We start from the raw sequence: 8,857 nt of genomic DNA, 5'->3' as shown, positions 1-8,857 counted from the left end.
TGATAAGTGCGTTTGTTTTTGGAGATATGACAGAATATGAGACAGAGACAATAGAACAGATACATTAAAAATTATCTTTTATGTATTATGTTTACATACCATGTACAAGACACTAATGTAATATCCAGTATTATATTTCAATACACAAGAATAAGACTAAAATATTATATGAAATGACTAAAATAGCCATGTGATTCCAAATTTTTCACATCAAGTACAAACGAATTTAATAGGGAATGAGAGTACTTAGGAATACATAGGAGTATGTAAAAGTACAAAGGATTACAAGAAGAATTGGTCTATGAACCAACAAGGTAAAAATGGTATTGAAATAAGAACAATAACAAGAAAGGAATAATAAAAAAGAATGCCGAGATAAAAAAAAGAGCAGAGAAAAGAGAGTACCTCTCTAAGAATGACGATGTAGAGAAGAAGCTCACATTAAGGAAAATAAGAAGGGGGTAATTGTGGAATAATAAAAAATATCCATAGACAAAAAAAAATCATAAAAAAAATCCGTGTGCACTTTTTCAAATTCTGTGTCCATCATTGTCCTTGATAAAAGAGTGGATATGAAAATATAAAAAACTTTTTGGAGACAATGTGTTCAATGTTCATGTCTCTGCCTCCAAACACTTTTTAAACATTGGTTGTCTATGTCTCTGTGTCATGTCTCTGAAAACAAACGCATAGTAACGATGCCATTTTTTTTCAATTGTTTGTTGAAACTATAAGGAACCTTAGCTAATAATTTGGATAATAGTGAAAATGTGGATGGAAAGAGAGAGTGACGGTTGAAGATACAGCGGACAGTGTAACCTGGAAGTGGTTGAATGGAGTTGAAAGGTTGAGGATTATAATGGAGAGTATGGTGATTTTCGTGGCGGTTCTGAGTGGTTTGCGGTGGAGAGTTCAGAGAGGAACTTGTAAGAAAAAATTGTAGGAATAACCGGAGCGTAGCTCTATCGAAACTTTTCTCATCGAATTTAACTTCCTATTCGCTTCAGACTCAGAGAAAGTGAAGAGGACTCTGCGTGGCCGTGGGAGTAACAAATTCAATATATGAGCGGGGTATTTAATATTTATAAGACAAATTTTTCTATCGGTTTCGGACTCAAAGAAAGTGAAGAGTGTAAGAACCGGAGTAAACGCTTTAATAAAATAATAATTTAATTGCCCGAACTTGGTTCACAAATATAAAAATATTCTTTTTAAAATATAAAGCTAAAATTTGATTTCAATGAATATTTCTGAGTTGGAAAATGTATATTTTGTGAAAGATTTTTGTAAAAATGCGTACCGGAGCTTATGCCGGCAATACCGACTCTAGTCTATCTGGTACCGCATTTTGAGGAAAATAAGATTTTGAAAATTTAATTTATTGTTTTGAAAGGACAAAAATAATTTAGAATCGAAAATCGGGTGTTAATCTTAAAGGTAAGGCCCAAAGTGTGCCAAACGAACAAAAAATGCTAACGGATTGGACCGAACCTAAGTTGGGTCCAAGCCTAACATATATAAGTGAGTTTGAGACCATTTGGCCTCATTTTTCAGAAACAAGAGAGAGAGGGGCGGTGAGAAGAAGAGAAGAGGGGCGATTGGGGTTTCATTATTCACCTCCTCCTTCAAAGCTCCATAGCTTTTGATTCGGAGCTCCGATTGACGAGCCGTTTGTGGCCACGTGAAACTCTCGTTGAGTCCGTCATTTTTAACTTATTTTTGTTGGTAAGAAACTTTTTCTCTAGCTCCAATTTTTTCCCCTAACCCAAAACTCGAAAATGGCTTTGGATTTTTTAGTTTCTTTGTGTTTTGTTTATTTAGGACTGATCTAGCATTGGAATATTGTTGATTTTTGTCCCTAATCTCGTTGGGTAAGGTGAGGTCTCACTAAACCTTTGTGTTTAGTTATTTTTGTGAACCCTAGGTTTGATGTTGGTATGTTGTATGATGTTAGATTGAGTTTTGGTATTTGTTGAAGTTGGTTTGAGGCTTTAGATCGAGCTTGGTGGCTTCGTTTTGGTGTTTGGTGTATTTTGAGAATCGGTCAAGGTATGATTTCGATTTTCTTTATGTAATATGTAATATTTCTGGAAACTTAGGCTAGTGGACCTTAGGATAGGATTGAATTGGTTGTTAAATTTATTGAATTGATGATGTGTGATGATTTTGATGAATATGATGATTTTGATGATATTATGATGTTATTGTTAATGAATGATATTGAGGATTGATATTGGTATTGAATGATATAATTTATGAGGATTGAAGATGTCATAAGATGGATGGGGTTTATAAATGGTTGGATTGTGCAAATTGGTTAATATTAATATTTTGATTTGGAAGTTGTGAATTGTGTTGGATTTGCAGTGGGAAGAGTTGGAAGAGAATGAGTGGGAATAGGTGTTGAAATTGATGGGAATGCTATGAAATGGTGAATTGATGTAGGAGGTAGTATTTTATGATGTTTGAGTATGTTTTGGTTTGGTTTGGTTTTGGAATTTGAAAACTAGAGAATTTTTATGTTTTTGTGTAAAACTTGATTTTTTTTTAAACTTTGGTGGATCATAACTTGAGCCTCGATTTTCAAAATTGATTGGAATTTACTTTAAATTAAATATAATTTCAAGAACTTTAAAATGTTATAAAGTTTGAGGAAAATGGATTTTTGTAGAGGAAGTTATGAACGTTTAAAGTTTGGGGTTTAAAACTGATTTCTGCAACTTTACAGAATTTTTGCAATTCTGAGATGGCATGCGTATGCGAGCACCCCCATACGCGAGCGTGTATCTCTGTCAGGCCCTCATGCGTACGTGAACTTATGGTATGCGTACGCATACGTTTGTCATCGTACGCATACACCCTGTTTTGCTGAAAAAATGATTTTTTTTCTTCACTTTTAAGGGTTCTCTAAATTTTCAAACTTCCATAACTCCTCTTTAAGACTTGTGGTTAATAATTAGGCCTAAGACTAGTATAGATGGGTTTATGTTTGATATTTAATGGACTTATATACGGGTTTTAGAAGACAGTGACTTAGGCTTGGTATGTCAGTTGGGTGGTTTGTCTTGTGAACTAATGGGGGCTAGGTTGATGATGAACTTGAGATATTGATGTTGGATGATGAGATTGGAATGAGTATAAGAGGAATTATGCTATGAGTTGTGCTGTATTACTGAACTGTAATGATTGGTAAGTCGCTGTGCGCCTTGGGCAAGGACTGTGGTAGTCTCCCGCTTGTCAAGGTAGCGGTGCCGGCGTAGGGGCCGAGACAGTCTCCCGCCTACGTTGAGATGTGAGGACTGTGGTAGTCTCCCGCTCACATAACCTTTCTGCCGCCAGAGTGAACTCGGGCACTATAACCCGAAAGAGTGTGCCGGGCACTATAACTCACGGGACGCAAGATAAAGTGCTGGGCACTATAAAGAGTGAGTAGGGCACTATAACACTGGTCGTGGCAGAAAGGAGACATCCCAGGGATGTGTCGGGTTGGCATTTTGAACCAACAAGTGATATCACGAGCCAAATAGGGTAGGCATTCATCATATGCATCTTCTACCTGCTTGTTTGTTTTGATTACTTGAGTTATGCCTATTTGATTAATATGTCTAAATGCTAATTGACTTATCTGTTATACATTAATACTATTTGTGCTTTACTTGTTTGCATTAAATGTGTTTTACTAGCGTTGAGGAGGATCGAGGAGCAGTGGCGATGGGCTCGCACGGAGGTTAGGTTGGCGAAGGCTGTGGGATACAGAGGTGTGATTAATATTAGATAGAAATACCCCTAAGTTTAGATAACCCTATTTATGGTGCTTGGTTTAAATTATTTATTTTTGGTTAAGTTTGAATATCTGTTTTCGATGTTAAGTTCTAGGATTGCCTTTGGCATCCCGGAACCTTACATCTTACATATTGAGCACTGTTATCATACTGAGAACCTCCGATTCTCATACCATATGTTGTTAATTTTCAGATGCAGGTCGTACCCACCTCAGTGAGTTGCGAGATGGTGATAGAGTGGAGTATGGTTTCATCTTTGTTTTATTCTACTTTATTTTGATATAGTTACTCTCTCATCCTTTGTATTTATATAACCTTGTTGCCTTAGAGGCTTTATTTATGAAAACTTTGAGAGATAGGTAGTTGCTGCTTTAAACATCAAAACTCTGTTGTATTCAGTTTGACTAGTTGGCCTAAATTTCGTAGGCTGTGATTAATCCTCTTTTTGTATATATATATATATATCTTGTTAATTTAATTATTATCTTGTGTATCCTGGAGCTATCTACAAGGTTTTATATATAGTATGTTTTGTTCTGTTCGTACCTATGTGTTTAGTTATCGTGTGTGAACGCTTCCCATTTTGTAATTTCGCTTTAAGCAACTTTGAACTTTATTCCTTCATTGGACTTCTAGTATTACTATTTTCTTCTACTATTATTACTGTAAAGAGCTTTAAAACTGTCGTGGCACTTTGTTATCCTTCGATTTACCGCTAGAGGTAAGGTTTAGGGTAACGGGGTATTACAAAGAGGACTCTGTCAGTGGGAGTGACAAGTGTGTTTGTGTTTGGCGACAAGACAGAATTGAGACAGAAACAATACAACAGACACATTAAAAATTATCTTTTATGTATTATGTTTAGATACCATGTACAAGATACTAATGTAATATCCAGTATTATGTTTGAATACACATGAATAAAACTAAAATATTATATAAAAAGACTAAAATAGTCATGTGATTCCAAAGTTTTTGCATCAAGTACAACCGAACTTAATAGAGAATGAGAGTACGTAGGAATACATAGGAGTACGTAAGAGTACAGAGGAGTACATAGTAACGATGCTATATTTTTTTCTTTGTTTGTTGAAGCTGGAACCTTAGCTAATAATTTGGTTAGTATTGAGAATGTGGATGGGAGGAGAAAGTGACGGTTAAAGATACGACGGACAGTGTAATCTGTAAGTGGTTAAATGGAGTTAAAAAGTTGAGGGTTGCAATGGAGAGCATGATGGTTTTCGTGGCGGTTCTGAGTGGTTAGCGGTGGAGAGTTCAGAGAGAAACTTATAAGAAAAAATTGTAGGGATAACCGGAGCATAGCTCTATCGGAACTTTCTTCATGGATTTTAACTTCCTATCCGTTTCGGACTCAAAGAAAGTAAGGAGGACTTTGCGTGGCCGTGGGAGTGACAAGTTCAATATATGAGCGGACTATGGCCGTGGGAAAGTGAAGAGGACTATGGCCGTAGGAGTGACAAGTGCCTTTGTTTTTGCCGACAAGACAGTACTGAGACAGAGATAATAGAACAGATGCATTAAAAATTATGTTTTATGTATTATGTTTAGATACGATGACACTAATGTAATATCCAGTATTATGTTTGAATACACATGAATAAGACAAAAATATTATATGAAATTACTAAAATAGACATGTGATTCCAAATTTTTCGCATCAGGTACAAACGAATTTAATAGAGAATGAGAGTACGTAGGAATACATAGGAGTACATAAGAGTATAGAGGATTACAAGAAGAATTGGTCTAAGAACCAACAAGATAAAAATGGTATTGAAATAAGAACAGTAAAAAAGAAAAAATTATCCAGCCAATTAAAAAATTCTACATAAAGAGAATACCTGATAAAAAGAGAAAGAAAAAGAAAGCCGAGATAAAAAAAAAGTAGGAAAAAGAGAGTACCTGAAAACGATGATGCAGAGAAGAAACTCAAATTAAGGAAAATAAGAATGTGTAAGAGATCTATAGACAAAAAAAATATAAAAAAAATTCGGAGACAATGTGTTCGGTGTTTAAGTCTGTGCCTCCAAACACTTTTAAACATTCGTTGTCCTTTTATCTGTGTCCTGTCTCCGAAAACAATTGCATAAGAGTACAGAGGATTACAAGAAGAACTGGTCTATGAACCAACAAGGTAAAAATGGTATTGAAATAAGAACAATAAAAAGGAAGGAATTATCCAACCAAGTAAAAAATTATACAAGAAGAGAGTACCTCGTAAAAAAAGAAAAAGAAAAAAAACGCTGAGATAAAAAAAAAAGCATAGAGGAGAGAGTACCTCCCTGATAACGACGATGTAGAGAAAAAGCTCAAATTAGGAAAAATAAGAAGAGTTAATAATGGAATAATAAAAAATATCTATAGACAAAAAAAAATTTCATAAGAAAAATCTGTGTCCACTTTATCAAATTTCGTATCCATCATTGTCCTTGATAAAAGAATGGATACAAAAATATAAAAATCTTTTTCGGAGACAATGTGTCCAGTGTCCATGTTTCTGCCTCCAAACACTTTTTAAATTTTCGTTGTCCATGTCTCTGTGTCCTGTCTCCAAAAATAAATGCGACCTATAATATTAGACTTTAAATTTTGGTGTCCATTTCAAATTACTAAAATACCATAATATATTTCATAATTTACAATTTAGGAGACTAATAGAACCACAGCAAAAAAAATAGAGTAATATTTTAAAGGGTAAAGTATATTTTTTGTCCCTGAAGTTTACCAAAAGTTTTAAAAATACCCCTAAGTTTTAATTTGTTTCAATTTTATCCTTAATGTTTTCGATTTGCATCAATTTTATCCTTATCTTCAAATTTTTTGGTCAAACTATGGTCAACATTAATTTTTTCCAATAACACCCCCCCAAACCCTATTCTCTTTCATCATCATCTCCAAACTCACTCAGCAACAATCCCATCCAGCCATCCCTCAATCCCTCTCTGATTATCTCTTCTGCTGTGTAGTATACCTCCAGAATAACTCCCTCTCCAGCCACCTCCCTCCGCCGCTCCTCAACCTCACCAACCTAACCTCGCCAACCTCCAGCTACTCAACCTCGCTCACAACCTCTTCTCCGGCACGCTCTTCGGCCACATAACGAACTTCCTCTGGTACCTCGATTTGTCTTCCCGCACATTTTCCGGCGACGTTCCAATGACTTCTCCTCCAAATCTCAACGCCAGCTCATTAACTTGTCCTACAATGGCTTTTTCGGTGGGATTTCGGTCATCATCGGAGCTCTAAAGAAGCTCGAGCATCTCTGGCTTAACTCCAACAACTTTCATGGAACCTTACCTTCAACACTTTCAAACTGAAAGATATAACGCCCCATGAGAAGAGAAGGTTGTTAATTTCCAACATGATTCCAACGAAGATGATAAAGGTAGAATCTTTTTGTTGAAATCTTTGAGAATATGCTTGAAGATATATACGATACCCACAAAGAGAAGAAAGTAATTGAGAATCAGAAGGGACATGTACCTCTTATTTGTTATGGAGTTTTGATCTGTTGTTGCATGGAGCTGTTGTTGTATTTTGTTGTTGTTGATGTTGTCGTTGCCCATTTTTTATTCTGCTTCTTCTTCTTAAATGTTGATGGATTCAATTTCAAGTGCTTCGTAGTACTTGTTGGTTGGAGCCATGGTCAGGGGTCGGTGGTGGAATGCTGGGTCTTGTAATGGAGTCTTCTCCATGAAAGAGAGAAGGAAGATTTGATATACATCACTTGCGGTGGCCGGAGTTGGGGCGCAAACGGCGGCGGGGAAGTTGGGTAGTTGTTGTTCTTGATGATGATGAAAGAGAGTTCTTGATGATGATGAAAGAGACTAGGGTTTGGGGGGTGTTATTGGAAAAAATTAATGTTGACCATAGTTTGACCAAAAAATTTGAAGATAAGGATAAAATTGATGCAAATCGAAAACATTAAGGATAAAATTGAAACAAATTAAAACTTAGGGGTATTTTTGAAACTTTTAGTAAACTTCAGGGACAAAAAATATACTTTACCCTATTTTAAAAAATCAACTATGATACATGTACATATTAAAATTTAGGATTTGAATCTTCTAAATTTTAAATTTCACTCTAAAGAGTAAAGTGTGATCTCTCACCCTTGAATAGTTTCTCTCTCGTATTTTTTTTTTCGTCTTACCTATGAAATAAATAATAAAAAATCACACTTTACTCTCTAAAGTAAAAATTCAAAATTTAGAAGATCTAAATTCTTAAATTTATTATCTTTATAAAATATATATATTAAAATAGTATTTTATAAATGTAAATATTAACTAACAACAATAACAATAACAATAAAATCTTATCCCATTAAATAGGATTAGCTACATGCAATGGCAAAATTTGAAGAAAATTTTTGAGTGCACCAAAAATTTTAACGTAAAGATTATAATAGTATTTATATTAAAAAATTTATAAATATAATTATTTTTTAGTTGGTAGTAATACGATAATAAATAAATAATTATAAAGATAAAAATTATAAAATACTTAATTTTTTAAAGATAATATGAAAGAATATAATTATTTAGAACTTAGTTTGAAAAATTAAAACTTTTAAGATTGTAACTTAAAAATTCTCTATCAGTTTACATAAATATAATAATACTAATATTTATTGAATACAATAATACTATTTTTTAATTTTTATAATGATATTGAATTTAATTATGTTTAAATTTGTCAAAAATCCATTTCAACCATTAACCATTATATTTAAAATAAACATTCGAAATAATTGCGAGACAGAGTTATTAGTTTGAGGAAAAGGATAGATAGTAATTATGAGGGAGGAGAGTCTTGTACTATTTTATTTTTGGGTTGAGTTTTCCTAGCTCCAACTCTGACAAAAAACAAAAAAGTAAAAAATTTGTGTGAAAATTGAAAATAGGCGTCGAATACAGTTAGCTAGGAATATACAACTTCAACCAATTGAGCTACCTTTTCTTTTTAAGGTAAAACTACTAATTATTTTATAAAATTTTGGGGGAGGGGGGATGCCCACTTTTGTCCAAACTAAGCTCCGCCTCTAGTTATAT

This window comes from Arachis ipaensis, chromosome B3 (assembly GCF_059453495.1).
Source record: "Arachis ipaensis isolate K30076 ecotype BB chromosome B3, ASM5945349v1, whole genome shotgun sequence".
Lineage (NCBI taxonomy): Eukaryota > Viridiplantae > Streptophyta > Magnoliopsida > Fabales > Fabaceae > Arachis > Arachis ipaensis.
Note: the sequence above shows the minus strand (reverse complement) of the source record.